We start from the raw sequence: 15,306 nt of genomic DNA, 5'->3' as shown, positions 1-15,306 counted from the left end.
TTTCTGTTCAGCTGATTCCCATGCACTGAGTGTTGACTTGAACTCCTGGGTGGTGCCACAGCTCAAGAGCTTTTTACTCCCAGCTGTAATACTTACAAATTCTCATGGTGTAACTGTGATGTTTTGTGAGGTGAGAACACGTGAAGCTACAAAAATTGTTTGCTGAAGTGCTAGAGAAATGTTGTGTACATTAGAAGAGCTGCTCTCTCCATTTTCCAGCATGGACTCAATAGCTTTGCAGCAGAACGGGTGTGTTGGGTTTGCTTGGCCAGGTTTTGTTAGCAGGGGAGCTACAATTCGGCTTCTGTGAGGAACTGCCAGAAACTTCTCCCTGTGTCTGACACAGCCAGTGCCAGGCAGCTCCAAGACAGACCCAGCACTGGCCAGGCTGACCCAGCAGTGATGGTTCTTACTCCTCTGGGACAACATATTAACAAGGGGAAAGAGAAGTTATTGTGCAGAAGGAATTGCAGGCTGAAGGGGTGAGAATATGTAAGAGAAACCTCTGCAGGCACCAAGGTCGGTGCAGAAGGAGGGGCAGCAGGTGCTGCAGGTGCCAGAGCTGAGGTTCCCCTGGTGCAGCCCATGCAGAGGCAGCTCTGCCCCTGCAGCCCATGGGAGCAGAAATCCACCTGCAGCCCATGGGAGCAGAAATCCACCTGCAGCCCGTGCAGGAGACCCACAGCAGAGCAGGGGGATGCCCAGAGGAGGCTGTGACCCTGTGGGCAGCCCATGCCTGGAGGGGTGCTGGCAGGAGCTGGGAGAGAGGAGCCAGGATGGAGCAGTTTGGCAGAGCTGCAGCCCATGGGTGGGACTCGGGCTGTGGAAGTCCAGGGAGGATTTTCCCGTGGGAGGAACCCTGCACTGGAGCTGAGCTGGAGAAGGAAGCAGCAGCAGAGACAAAACCACATGTGATGAGCTGACCTCAGCCCCCATCCCCTGAGCCCCGAGGGGAAGGAGGCAGAGCCCAGCAAAGAGGGAGAGGTGTTTTGTTTTACTTCTCATTACCCTTAGTAATAAATTCAATTAATTTCCCCAAGTTTGGTCTGTTTTACCTGTGACAGTAAGTGGTGAGTGGTCTCTCCCTGCCTTTGTTTCAGTGACCCTTTTGTCACATTTTCTCTCTCCTGTCCAGCTAGGAAGTGACAGAACAGCTTCGGGGGGCCCCTGGTGTCCAGCCAGGGTCAAACCAGAACAAGAGGTCATGTAGGAGTTTCCTAATACACCCCAAGGGAGCTGGAACATTAATTTAATCCCTAACACTTCCCTTGAAGCACACTGTGGAGTTTTACCTGAGCCTTCTGCTCTCAGAGGGCTATGGCAAGCTCAAGGAGACAGCTTAAGCTTTTTGGGGACTTCACTGATGTCAGCCAATATGGAATTTATGGCTTTGGAAAAGAGCATAACAGTGACAGGATAAAGCTCCTTACACTGGTATGGCTAATGCTGGACTATCCTGATTCTATGTGTTAATTTTGTATTACTTGAATACATTTATTTAGAATAAATTCTTTTCCCACTTTCCTGAGTAGATTATTTTTTTCTGGCAAAAGGTCTTTGCTAACATAATGCATCTGTAGTTCTCTGTCTGCCTCTTAAGGTGTGTTTGAACTGAAGACATGGACTAAGCTGTAGATGGTGTGCTTTAGCCACCCTCATGCTTTAATTTTCCTGGGTCAGAATGAAAATATAACCAAACCAACAAGCTGACAGACAATTTAAATTTCTGTGTAATTTGGCAGAAAATAAAGAGACTGCCAAAATGATTGTGTTACACTATCTGGGGATTAGTCTAAAGATATTTTTATTTTACTTTACCTGAAGCTGCACCAGAACTTCCAACTTCCCATGTGATGCTCTTAACTACAGAGCCTCTCCACAGCCTTGTCTGAAGTAAGAAAACAAGGGAAGCAAGTAAACCTTAGAGTTTTGTGTAAAGTTGCTGTTACTTTTGAGTGAGCCTTGTATTTCTTAAGCCTTACTTAAAACAGGGACTCAGCATGGAATCTGTTTCATGGCATTTTATACTAAGGAGGATGGAGGATGAGTAAAGCTTATTAAGGGTTTGAGGTTTTTTTCGTTGGTTTGGTTTGGGTTTTTGTTATTTTAGTTTGGTTTTGTTTTGTTTTTTTGGTTGGTTGGTTTGCTATGTTTTTTTTAACCATCACCTTAAAAACTGTTACAGAAGAAAGCCAAGTGTAACAGAAGTTCTGACAAACATTTATAAAAAAAGAAATATTTTACTATGTCATACTCTGTCCTTTTTATTTTGCTATTTTTCTGTAATAGAATTAAAAATTTAGTCAGTGGTTGTAGTAGGTGCTGTAAAATCTCAACCACAGTCCTTGCCCTGAAGGTCATAGTCTCTCTCACCTCCAAGTAGGTGGGATTGAGTTCTTAAAATACATGCGTGTAAATGGAGAATTAGAGTAGGGGGTAGCTGTAAATCTGTGACACAGCCAAGAGAAGCTGGGCAGCTTTCTGTTGTCTGTCCTCTTGGAAAAAATAAAAAGAAGGTTTCAGAAATTCTGGAAGCTGGTATTTCCTTAGCAGATGAGTGGAAGCACAAAAGGACAGACACTGGCTGAGGGATGGCAGCATGATTTCAATTCTGCTGTTTTTCAAGCAGTTATGGTTTTGGTTGGTATTTTCAGCATAGGAATCTGCATGGGACCTGCTCTGAACTGCAGATACACTGATTTTAGGTATCTTGTCATATATGTAACTACTGTCCAGCCTTGACATTTGTAGATGCTTTAGCAGGGACCAGTGTGACACCAGGACAAGCAAAACCACACTCAAGGGATATTCTTGAAAAGTCTGATTTGGTAGCATTTCAAAATAGAAGTTTGTCTGTCTTGAATTAACAATATGAATGTGTTTATAGCAAAATTCTTTATTTATAATTTTTCTATAGGGAAGCCACTAGGACTTCTTTCCTCCTGGCCACACCTAAAAACAGAGAATGTGTTTTGTCTTAGACTGCAAACTGTGGTTTAGACTTTCTTCTCTCTTTCCACACCCCTGCTCACCAGCTGTTAGAGGCTGTACTTTATGCTTATGTTTGTTCACAAAGACTTGAGGGTACTGTGAGCACTGGGCACCACTAAAGTTTCCAGGCAGGATGTCAGGATGTCCCATGTCACAGCTCAGCACGAAGCCAGATTGTCCTTTAATTGCATATTTCCCTGTGCAGCCCAGATCCATCTGAATTGGACATTCATGCTTATTCCTTTGTGCTCTATATTCTGAAGAATGCCTTGCCTCTCTCACTCTGCTTTCAGATCCCTTGGTGCTCCTTTGTAATGCTGAATGCTTTGGTTGGTCCATTTTTCTACGGCTGTTCAAGGCAGTTTGCCTTATCCCCATTCTCAGAAATGTAACAGGATTCTGTGTATTAGAGGATTTTGCTTGTTCTAGATCCTGCCTATAAAACAGAAGGCACTAAGACTTGGATACTGTGTGATTTACTGCAAACCCAAACCATTTCACTGAGCCTGACACCACAAGGGTGTAAGAATTTGCGTTTAAATCACCCTCCCAGTGATTTAGAAGGGTTAGTTAAATACCTGATTTAGAAACTAATAATTGAGCCTATGTGAGCTGGCAATTATGCATGCAGTAATTGGATGTGCTTAGGAGCATGTGTCATGGAAATGGGAACCAATGGGATTATACCACTTCTCAGGAGGTTTTAGAGATTGAGAGGAACATCAAGTACGGTTAAAAACAAAATTAGCTGTGCATATGTAGAGATTATAAAGTATCAGCAGACAAACAACAGAAAGAATTCTCCTCTGCTAATGACTGGGGGTTCATTGCCACTAAATGAGCATCCAGCTGCATGTGGAAGGAGGTGGGAGCTGGGTGGGGAGCACGCCTGACACACCGGGGAACTCTTGCAGTATCTGGAACAGCAGATGAAGCCACTGTGAAAACAGACACACGAGTTGCTCAGGACTCGTTCAAGAGCTGCATCACCAATCCACAGCATCCAAAGGCCAAGTCTGAATTGCACAAACCAGAGCACTGCAGCAGCTCCTTGGACAGGTGATGGCCACAGAGGTCCCAGCCTGCTGTGTGTGTCTGAGCCAGGAGCCCTTGGGGTTGTGGTGTCACAGGCTGGAGGGGAGCATTGAAGATGTCAGTCCAGAGAAAGAGGCACATCCAGGTGTGATAATTGATAAAAAAAAGATTCATGTTAATCATAAAAATATTGGGGTTTGTATAAACCAGAATACTAAGGTCTGAAGTGAAGCCTGGACACTTGATAGAGGAAACTATATGATTAAATAATTCTGCTTTAAACCTCCCTGTTATAAATATTCTATTTTCTAAATAATTTGTATCTACTACCAGTTTGTAAAATCTGACTTTCCAATAGTCTGATAGATTTTGTAAAATCAGACTTCCTGCCTTTGTTTTATCAATGACTGCCTCTCTACAAAGACCAGAACTTCCCGATTTCTGCCGGTTTTATCTACCAAGACCAGATGGTTATCTATGGGATTGACTCCCAGAGACTTTACATGGATGTTTATTTTGGCCATCACTGCTTGCCTGGCAAAATTATGACAGCAAGAAAACAAAAATTATTGATTACAATGAGAAACCATACTACAAGAAGAGGCTGCAAACCCAGGTTCGACAGAGCATGGAGTGGGCAGTGACCCCTCACATCTCCTCAGCACTGCTTTGCTCTGTCTATATAAAATAAAGCAATCTAAATTTTGCTGAATAGCGAGACCTTTGATTCTTATTTATAACACAGGTGTTATAAAACTCTTACCAGTTCGAAACTTTCACCTGCAATACGTAGCTCATCCTACAGAAGTGGACAGGTACTAATCAGGCATTTCTCCCTAGCTGCAACTCCCTCTAACATCTGGCTGCACAAAACCCGTGAGGCTGTCTATGATGAAGTTGTCTGCCGAGTGCAAATGGAGTCACAATCCCGCTGGGTTATTCTTGCCATCCTTTGTCATTCATGGACCTGTTAGAGCAGCTCCACAGAGATGATCAGTGAGCTGCAGCACCTTTTCTATGGAGACAAGCTCAGAGAACTGAGATTGTTCAGCCTGGGAAAGAGAAGGCTCTGCGGAGACCTTGTAGCATGCTCAGGTTCCCAAAGGTGGTAAAAGAAAGCTGGAGAGGGACTTTTTAAAAAAGGCATGGGGTGAGAGGACAAGGGAGAACAGCCTTCAGCTGAAAGGTGAAGGGTTTATAGTGGATGTTAGGAAAAAAATTCTTCGCTATGAGAGTAGTGAGGCCCTGGCACAGGCTTCCCAGAGAAGCTTTGGCTGCCTGTCTTAGGTTGCAATACAGGATGTGACCAGAAGTATCTATTCTATCACCCTCTGTTGAGCCAGGTGGGGCAGTGGTCCTTATCTCCTTGGGAGATATTCTGCTAATGGGCCATCTGTTAAAACCAGGTGGGGCATTGTTCTTTATCTTTTCACAACCCATCCTTCCTCCAGGGAGTTATCTTCTGCCAATGGCCCACTGAATCCCACTGTGTGACTGATAAAATTACTGCATCCCATTGGAAGTTGCTCCAGCCAGGGAGAGGAGCCAAGCCTTTCCTACCTAGATAAAAACTGAGATTTGGACCCCCAAAGCAGCTTTTTTCCACTGGATTCCTAAGGAAAACCGGACCTTTCCACATCATCACTGGACCTTAGAAGGAAAACTGCACCCTTGGACAGGAGCACTGCTCCAACTGAACCACATTCAAACCAGGACACTGCCCCATCCCTGGATGTGTTCAAAGCCAGGCTGGATGGGGGCTCTGAGCAACCTGATCTACTGGAATGTGTCCTTGCCCATGGCAGGAGCATTGGAATTGGATGATCTTTAAGGTCACTTCCAAATCCAGACCAATCCATGATTCTCTGAATCTCATTGTGTATGTTTGTAAGTAAAGTGAATTTTGCTTTCCTAAATATTTTTCAAATTTGTAGTGTGAAACTAGAACTTCAGTTTATAGTCCTAAATTAAGTTGCTTGGCATCAATAAAAGCCTGGAAAATTAATTCATCTGTACATTAATATCTTTGTGCATTGGAAGACATCTGGGTACTATTGTGGTAAAGCCTGAGATGTCATTGAAGTTTTGAAAGAAGGATGTTGCCTTAGTGCAGAGTAAGTGTCTGGGGTTTGGGTTTTTTTTTTCTCCTAATCTGCATATTAATTACTGTCACACAGCTGATGGAGTGGGCTGCAGCTAGATTCATCACATTTAGATCAGTTTAATCCTTTGCAAGCTTGCAAAAGTAATTATTCTGCATTGCCATTAACACTGTGTAATACAAACTTCAGTGTGTTCTGCTCCTGCTCCAGACCCTCAGTGACCTTTCTGCTCATACACCAGCAACACAGATTGCAATTAATTTATTCTCTCATTGGGAATATTCTTATATTGAACCACTTTTCATAAAAGATGGTAAACTCTTACCTGCTGGACCCTTCTTCGAATAATCTCTCTCTCATTATTGCTTTTATCAGCTGCAGTGTTTGGATCATGCATCTCAGGGCATGGCCTTCCTGTTCAGCATGGAGACCATGTTGTCATTAATTCTTGGTGGTGTTTCCTGGCCCTGGGACTCCAGCAGCCCCTCTGCATCTGTTCCCTGTGCTACATTTCTGCCTTGGCAACAAGACATTCTGAGCAGCTTAATTTGTCCTTTGGCTGGATTTGTCTGCTTCATCAGCTTGATTTAATTGACCATCCTGTGAAGTGAACCTGAGGTGGAACCATTCTGCTGATGGGAGGGCAGCAGGTTTGGGGGGCACAGCCCCCTTGTGCTGGCACATTCATGTGGCAGAAATCCCTTTACAGGCCTGAACTCCACTCTGCTTTAGGATTACACAGTCCACACAGTAGTGCAGTAAATCACTTCCTTGTGGCTCTGGGTTTCAGATTCTCCCTTTTTTTTTTTTTTTTTTTCCCCCACTTCAGAACTCATTGACCTGGAGCCTTTTTTCCATGACTGTCATTAAACAATGATGATCACTCTGAGTGTTGCTATTATATTCTCTGGTTTTCACAAGTATTAAGAGACAGTGAAGGTATCCCTTGATATGAAATTTACCCATGTTTGACCTTCAGTTGGACAGAGCCACTGGCAGAGCTGTGACTGTTTCAGGCAAGTGGCCCAAAACTGGAGCTCTGCTGACAACATTCTTGTAGCCTTTCTGCTGGGCACAGGTGGCAGTTTATTTCAATCATTCTGCAGAGCTAAACAAGATGTAGAAAACGTGCAGCTCTATAAAAGAGGGAAATTTCAGCCTTCTCAGGCGATTCAGATTAGTCCACCTACAGTTTCTAGTATGTTATTTTTGTGTGTGCTTAATCCTTTTATATAATCCTGCTTACTTGTTAGTCTTTAAAGACGGATAATTACAGCTTTTTGAACTGATGTGGAATCTCAGACATGTTGTGACTGATGAGGATTCAACAGTGATACAGACAGGTGAGCAAGATGGAGCTTATTGCAGCTGCTATATTTAGTTACGTGCATATTTTAAGCTAACAGGCACCATTTTATTACACATTATGAAATTACAGAGCAGTGATAGTAATATAATTACCATTATTAAATATTTCTGTAACTGTACCAATTGAAACCTCAGCTGGAATTTTTCACAGTTATCTGAGAAATTACAGTCCCTGTCTGCAAGTTGAATTCCAAGGTACCTGTGTTGTCCAGTGAGTGCCTCACCTGTCATGTTTTCTGCCAGAGCTGCTCAAGGTGTTAATGCACTGCAAATAAAGGGCCTGGTGTCTTGGGAAGGATAGTGAGGACAGACCTCAGCTGCCCAGCCTTTCACATCCCCCTGGTGCTTTTTGTCTTGTGGAGCACCAGCTGAACTTCCCCTGATTTGCGTGCTGATAACTCCAGGTAATCTCAGATCAAGTTCCTGCTGTGGGTTGGGCTCAGGATTTGTCTCAGGAGCAGCTGAGCTGTTTGTGCAGTAGGAAGGGGAACATTTTAATGGAAGGCAGTGTCAGCAGCTGCTGAGGCCATCCAAACACATCACCTTTTCACTGGCCAGAGCCTTATAGGCGTGAAAATGAAAATTTGGCCCCAAAAGGACAAGGTGAAAGGAAAGCAAATTTCAGTCACCCCACACAGTAATTGTTGGATTAATTTGTTACTCCCTGAGCCCAAGAAGAGTTCCATTGATAACTTCAGAGGCAAAACTCAGTGCACTTCCCCACCATGGGGCTGGAAGAGAGCATCCTAGGTAAATAAGGAAAAACAAAGTAACATAAATCAAACTTTCAAGCACTCAGGCAAAAGATTTCGTTCTGTATAAAGAAAAAACTCATTTGGCAGCTGCTGCTGATACAAAATGTCAAAGATTACATGTTAATTGACTCTCTAGCTAGGACTTGCTTATTACCTTTCAGTAAGAGCTGTGTGCAAGACAAATTGAGCTTTGAGCAATGCATGGAACAGCCATGAAAGACTTAAATGGGAAAAAGGATCACAAGCAAAGGACAATGAAACTCTGCTGCTGTTTGCTGTTCTGCCTCTTTCTTTCTCCCTTTCTAGTTTCTTGTCGTTTCAGCCCTGCTGTGGAGTTTTTCAATTAATATCTCCTCTAAAATGGAGGGGAGGGGGTCAAGCAGCCACAGCCTCCTGTCACTGGCTGTATAGATTGGAAAAAGAAACGGTCCCTAGCACAAACATGAGAAGGAGAAGTAACAAAGGAATGGGGGGAAAACAAAAATAACAACCTTCTGCTTTCTAAACCATCAGGTCTCTCTGAACCTGATCCAAAATCCAGTGAAAGAAAGGAAATTTTTTTTTCCATCAGCTTCTGTGGGCTTTGGAGAGAACTCGACTCGAACAAGTGCCAGCTGTTCTTTAATGGCTGTAATTGGTAACAGCGCTGCGGCAGGGAAGGATAAAGGAAGCAGCACTCAGCACGGGGAGAAGGATGCTCAGGTAGCATCTTGTCCCCTGGGTCTGTAAGGGCAGCGTGCACTGAACCTTAGCCGAGATGCTCTGCTGAGTGCCCCTCTGCAGCCCCCTCCGAGGGCACAGAGGTGGAGACAGAGGACTGGCATGGTCAGCTCTGCCTACCACTTAATCCTTGCTTTGCACTTGCCTGCCTCCCTGCATCGGGAAGATGAAAGCACTGGGAATCAGGAAAGGCTCACAGCCCTTTCCTGGAATCAGCTGCTCTGTCAGGGACGGAGGAATGCTGCTCACTGAGTGAACAGAGTGATTTTGGCTGAGCACAGCCAGTGTGTGCTGCCCTGCTGCTGGCAGGGTCAGAGGGACCCCCAAGAGATTTGCTGGTGCCTGTCAAAACCACCCCCAACTTCCAAGCATCTGGGAAAGAGAGCTGTAGCAATTATGTCAAGATGGACACAACTAGCACCATCACCAGTCTCTTATTACAAACACCTCACATCTTCTTCTGTCTGCAAGTTTTCTTCTTCCTTCTACATAGCCAGCTAAACCCCTGCCCCTTACACAACATCTTCTTACCTTGTACAATCACCTGTCCTTTACCTCCTCAAAGCACAGCCAGCAACCTCTGGTTCTCAAGCTCCATCTCCATGTAACTCTGGCCCAGCTGACCCACTCTTTTACAACCCCCATCCTCATTAGGCAGGCAAGGCTGTCTCCACTCCTCAGTAATCAGTGCAGCTGTAATTCATCATTGAGGAAAATTGCCTTCTGAACTATCCCTACAAACTATCTTCCCACAGAGAGCAGAGCAGTTTTCTTTAGGAAGCTCTGGGAAGCATCCTGTGTTGGTTCATGGTGGAAGGGATGTGGTGTGTCCTCCCTGCACCACCCTGCACACATTTTGGGAGGGTTCTAGAGGGGTAACTCTGTGCTCTGCCAACTCAGGCCCAAAAGCTCCTTGGTACAGATAGGAAATGTATAATCCTTTCTGTGTGTGATCCCTTATTGTCTGCCCTAAAATCTGGCATTGTCACCTGAGACTTCTGCTAAAAAAGAGCCTTTTCTCCCCTCTCACCACCCTGGGGATACCATTATCCTATGGGCTTTAGCTGGGTGCTGGTCCCAGAGCAGCATTTAAACTCTGTGCTATTTGAAGCATGGTCAATCCAAATTTGTATCCAGAGGAAAAACAGCCAGCAGAAGCAGAGCAGCACGCCAGCAGCAGCATTAACATAAATCTCCTTCTTCGGGGCACAGGGGTGCAGACCCTGCCTTGAAAAGTGGCAGGTTCTGTTATGGGAGGGTGAAGGGAATGACAGACCAGGCCAGCATTGTCACCACCGTGTCAGGGGCTGAATGACAGAGGAAGGACAGTGATGTGTCTCTCCCGGCAGATAGTCAAAGATAGTGGCCTGGAGTCAGAGCCACGTTGTCACTCAGCCTTTGTGAGAAGTGACAAAGCAGCAGCGCTGCCCTGCCGTTTAGAAGCAGCATGAATTATTAATGGAGCACTTGTACAAGTAACTTAGGAGAAAAAGGAAATAAAAAAGTCAGCCTGCTGTGCTGCAAATACAGTGATAACAATCCCTTCCGCTCATATTTTCTTTTTTTAATCAGAAGATGGAGCATTCTGGCCTGGTTGCTTCCACCTCTGTTTAATAAGTGAGCAGGGATGGAGACTGTTCAGACTGGGTTCTGAACAGATTCTGCACAGATTTTCCCCAAAATAAGTTTTTGATCTTTCTCTCTTTATAAAACCCTCTGCATAAAACCCTAAACACAACCAGTAAAGTTTTTCTCTCCCCACCCTGCCAGCCCCTTCCTATTACATAAGTTTTCTCTTTTTCATGTTTTTCCCCCAAAAAAGTTTCTCATATTGTGCAAACTGGCAAGAGAGGGTCTGCTCTACTGTTAAATTTTAGGTGAGATATCACTTTTTTTCTTCAAAAAGTATAGAAGACTGTGTCATGAATTGGATTTTAAAGTTTAATCACGCACTGTTGTCCAGAGAAGTTTCTCCTCAAATGCTCAGACTGAAAGGCAGCCGTGCAGGCAGGCAATAAGTAAAAAGCTTGAGATGACTGGCATTAGTATTTTTCAGGGAATCAAGGATTTATAAGCTATTACTTTGTACCAGTGCTCTTCTAAATCCCAGCTGCAGGATTTCTTTGAATTTGTGATGTGCTTGTGCTAACCTTTAATTTTTCTCAAGTACTCTTAGGTGCCTCCTTTCTATTTCAACCTCACAAAGACAAGCAACTTGAGTCTGGCAGCCTGAAAATTCTTAATGGGTTAAAATTAGCCCCTTTTCCATCTCCTTTGTGTCTGAGGTGCACTTGTAATGCTGGAGATGATTTTTAACTGCTTCCAGTGAAACACGGGGGAAAAAGAAGCTCTGATTCATCATTCCCAAAATTGCCATTTTGTCACTGTGGGGACCCTTTTGGGGTGTGAATGTTTCGTGCTTGGATGCCTCAAGGGAGATGTTCTGTGTGTCTGTCTTCCAGTCCATACTGGCTTTCTGTCAAGCATCTGATTGTTCCTGGTCCTCTCTAATCCTCAGTTCACGCAATAATTTACACATTCCATCTCCTCCTCACTCCCGTGCCATACGGCTGCAGACTGAGCACATCTGGGGTGTGACCAAGTGTGAGAAAGCAGAAAATGGCAGAACAGCAGCACTGCTGGAGGTTGCAGAGGACCCCTGGTGGGATGGTTTGTTGTTCATACTCAACACTCATTGTGAGGATTTGTTTTGTTGGGCTCTGGATAATCTCCCTTGGGAGCAGTGAGGATAAATCAGAGTGAGGTTAAATGTGCTATAAATACCTGTGCTAACCAAGGAGCAGCTGGCAGTGGCTGTGTCTCTCACACAGGGAGTGCCCACAGTCCTGCAGCAGCACAGGAGAGGGTGCCTGCAAGCCCTCCCACCCAAGGACAAGGAGGGGCAGCCCCAAGCATGGGGGCTCCTTTATGGACATGGGATTTATGTTATGGCATTGTCTGGTGTCTTCTGACAACCTTGATTACAGATGTGTTTTAAAAGGAAAAGTAAAATCCTCACCATCTCCAAGAAGTTTGCAGAAATGTGCCTTTTGCTGCTGCAGTGCTGCCTAGAACATAAATAGAGCTTCACGCTTCTCCAAAAGCTCTTTTACAGCCATTTAAACAGACATGATAAACCATTCTTGGTAGTAGATAATAAACCTTTCTTTGCATTATTCTGAGTGACAAACAAGCAGAAATGAACATACACTGCAGCCAGCTATGGGAAAAAGCTGGCACTTTTTCATTTAGTTCAGTTTAGTTTCATTGCACTAAATTTTCAGATACACATTACTTTTTTCCAAATAGTTTTAAAAGTAAATGAGTCCTCCTCAGCATGCAGAAGGTAGACAGAAATGCCATCCTTCTTTTCTCAGTCCTGCCCTATGCCAGTGCAGGGTCCTTTGGACATGATAATAAAGGACCACAGATCTGAAAAAGCAGAGAAGACCTGAGTTGTATTTTTGGATATTGTAAGGGATGCTTTATGCATGAAATACTATGAGAAACAGAAAGCAATTTTCCTTTCAAAATGTTGGCACTGTAATATCCAGCTGAGACACGGCTGCACAAGAATGCATGAAAATGAAAACTTACTTAGGAAGAAGGGAATTGAACTAAATAGCCAGGCTCCTTCCAGCATGGCTTTGGAAACATGGGTAGTTTCCCAAAAGCTGCATCATCCACTTCTACCCCCTGACCCAGTGGCCAGAACATTGGCCTGACTAGGCAGAGAAATAATCTCTGCAGCTAAATTTAACAAGAATGCTTTAATAAGTGAAAGTTGTTCTCTCTAGGAAGATGAAGAAGTGGTTTGTTTACCTTGTTTTGTACAAGTGTCTTCCAACAGTAATTTCCTTGCGATTTACCCTGTTGGGAAGATACAGTGTACAGGGCAGTCCTCAATCACTTTACCTCTGCCATCAATAATACATAAAAAGTGTTGGGGGAATTCTGTAATGACCAATATTGTGCTCACCCCAGCTGGATGTGGAGCTGGAAAAGAGGTGCCTCTATATCATGACAACATTCTTCACCACTTTGATGTGATCCATTGGTGGACAGACACAGGTCAGCCTCGGAAGCAGACAGGCTGCTGTCCCCTCTTGGGGTGGACAGTGGTCACCCACTTGCACTTCAATGAGAAAATATAAATTCAATTTTTACACAAGCCAGATTAAAACTTTATGTTATTGAATTACTTTGCTCATGGTTTGAGTGCTGTAGGTTGAAAGCCCCCGTGAATTACACCTACAACTCCTTAGCCTTGTTGTTCAGCATATGAATAAATATATACTTGCCTGAATGCTGGGAGCTGTTGTTTCATTCCCTCCCTCAAGGCACTCAGTCCCTGCATGACAAACATAGAAGAAAAATCAAACATTATCACTCCTGCCTGAGATGGCATCATTGGGATTCACAGCAATGAAAAGAACTTTGTTTTCTATTACCTAGTCATGGCTGCTGCTATTTCAAATGAACCAGAAATGCTTTTGAATTTCATCCTTCTAAGTTATCACACTTTCCCTGCTGAGCTGAATGTAGTAAAAACGCCGTTTGTCAAGAGACTGGAGAAACTTTGACATGAAGGTTTCAGAAAGAACACTTAAGGAGATGTCGATCACACCTAAGGCCCCTGGGGCTTTCTCCTCCTCCTGGCTTTATTCCTCAGGTGATTTATCTGCACTTTCTGAACAGGTTTACAGTCTTCCTTTTAAGAAATGGCCAAGATATTCAAGCTTCTCATTTTATGCCTGAGTGAAGGCAGTTGTTTTAGTAGGGGAAATGTTTGTCACTTTCTGAAAACCAGAGTACATCCCAGCTGCTTGAATTAGACACTAGATTGGGCTTTTTCAATAACCTGTTCTTTTGGGGAAAATGCATTTTTAATATATACAAATAGGTGAATATCACTTTCTCCCAATGGAGAGAGTGTATGGAGTCATGTAATTTCTTGGTTTTAAGATTATCTTTCTTGAGTCCAAAGTACCTTCTCACAACTCAAGAAAAATGTGTTATCAGATCAGATTTTCCACTTGGACTTCACTGAAGCCCTGCCTGCTTTTGCTAGCAATGTATTTCACCTCTTGCCCTTAATTTAAAGACATTTTGCTTACAGAGACATTTATCTAACAGGGACCTGTAAAGGAAGAAAAAATTTGGTTTACAGATGACTTGATTCCCTCAAGGTACGTGAATCAATCATGTAAATGGCAATGTGTCCTGCACTTTAGCTTCAATCAATAGGGGATTAAAGTTCTTCTTTCAATATGGGGAAAATAAATGCCCGTGCTGATGCTATTAATAACACCTGGGATTACTAAAAGTGTATTGATGCTTTAAAAATCTCACTTTTTACTGTTAATGTATCTTGTTTGGTATTTCCACTGTTCATCTCTGCTGGGAAGGTGAGCAGAGATGAGGAACTTTGATTTATCCTAACTTGCTGCCAGGCATTGCTAAAAAAGTTTATTTCCTACTAGTTGTTTCCCTATCTGCAGTGATTAACCTCTCTTAGAATAGTTTGAGATCCATTAAGGTCTGTATGGCCAGGGGACAGAGACAGCTCTGGTGCCTCCACAAAATACCATCTCTAGAAGCAGGCTCTCTCTCTCTGGGGCTGGAATGGTTCTGCTGGAGATGAAGGATGTTTTTCATGCTGACTGGGGGCAGCCTGGATGCAAATAAAGCAAGCAGAAGTGCCGATGCAAGTTATCCTTGTTGGTCAGAGCACTTGGTCTTCTTGCAGAGACGACACAGCGTCGCCTCATCTCAGCTGAGTCAATGTTGGTCATTGCCTCTTCCATAGCGTGTCCAGAGTCTGGCACAGCTCCATTCCATTCCTTCCCCAGGGCCAGAAGACTCAGACCTGCATCCATCACCTGGATGTGGCATTTTCTGTAAAAGTCACATGGGAGAGCAAACAGTGTGAGCCTTGCTGTGCAGAGTGGGCAGATCACTGTCCCTGCTGCAGAGACCTTCCCAGAGTCTGGTATCAGACAGGATACTACAGACAATTTCACAGGCAACACTTCATGGTCTGTCTGACCTTTTACAGCTTTTTGGTTTTTTGTACAGGGTAGAGTGTCCTTTCCACAAACTGGAGCCTGAGCACTTTGTAAGGAAATAATGAACTCAGGCTATATTGAACAGTCTGTGTGTTGCCTACCTCACTGCTGATATTTTGCTACTTTTCTTTCTAAAGCTGCATCTGTCTCTTCACATGAGGCTGGTACTAAACAAAAAAAGAGACAGAAGTAATGTCTATTTTTTAAATGTGTAAAATACTCTGCAAGAAATACTCTGCACTCATTGTTTGGTTTAGCATCTGCTGC

Source organism: Catharus ustulatus, chromosome 1 (assembly GCF_009819885.2).
Source record: "Catharus ustulatus isolate bCatUst1 chromosome 1, bCatUst1.pri.v2, whole genome shotgun sequence".
NCBI lineage: Eukaryota > Metazoa > Chordata > Aves > Passeriformes > Turdidae > Catharus > Catharus ustulatus.
This window is presented reverse-complemented; position numbering follows the sequence as displayed.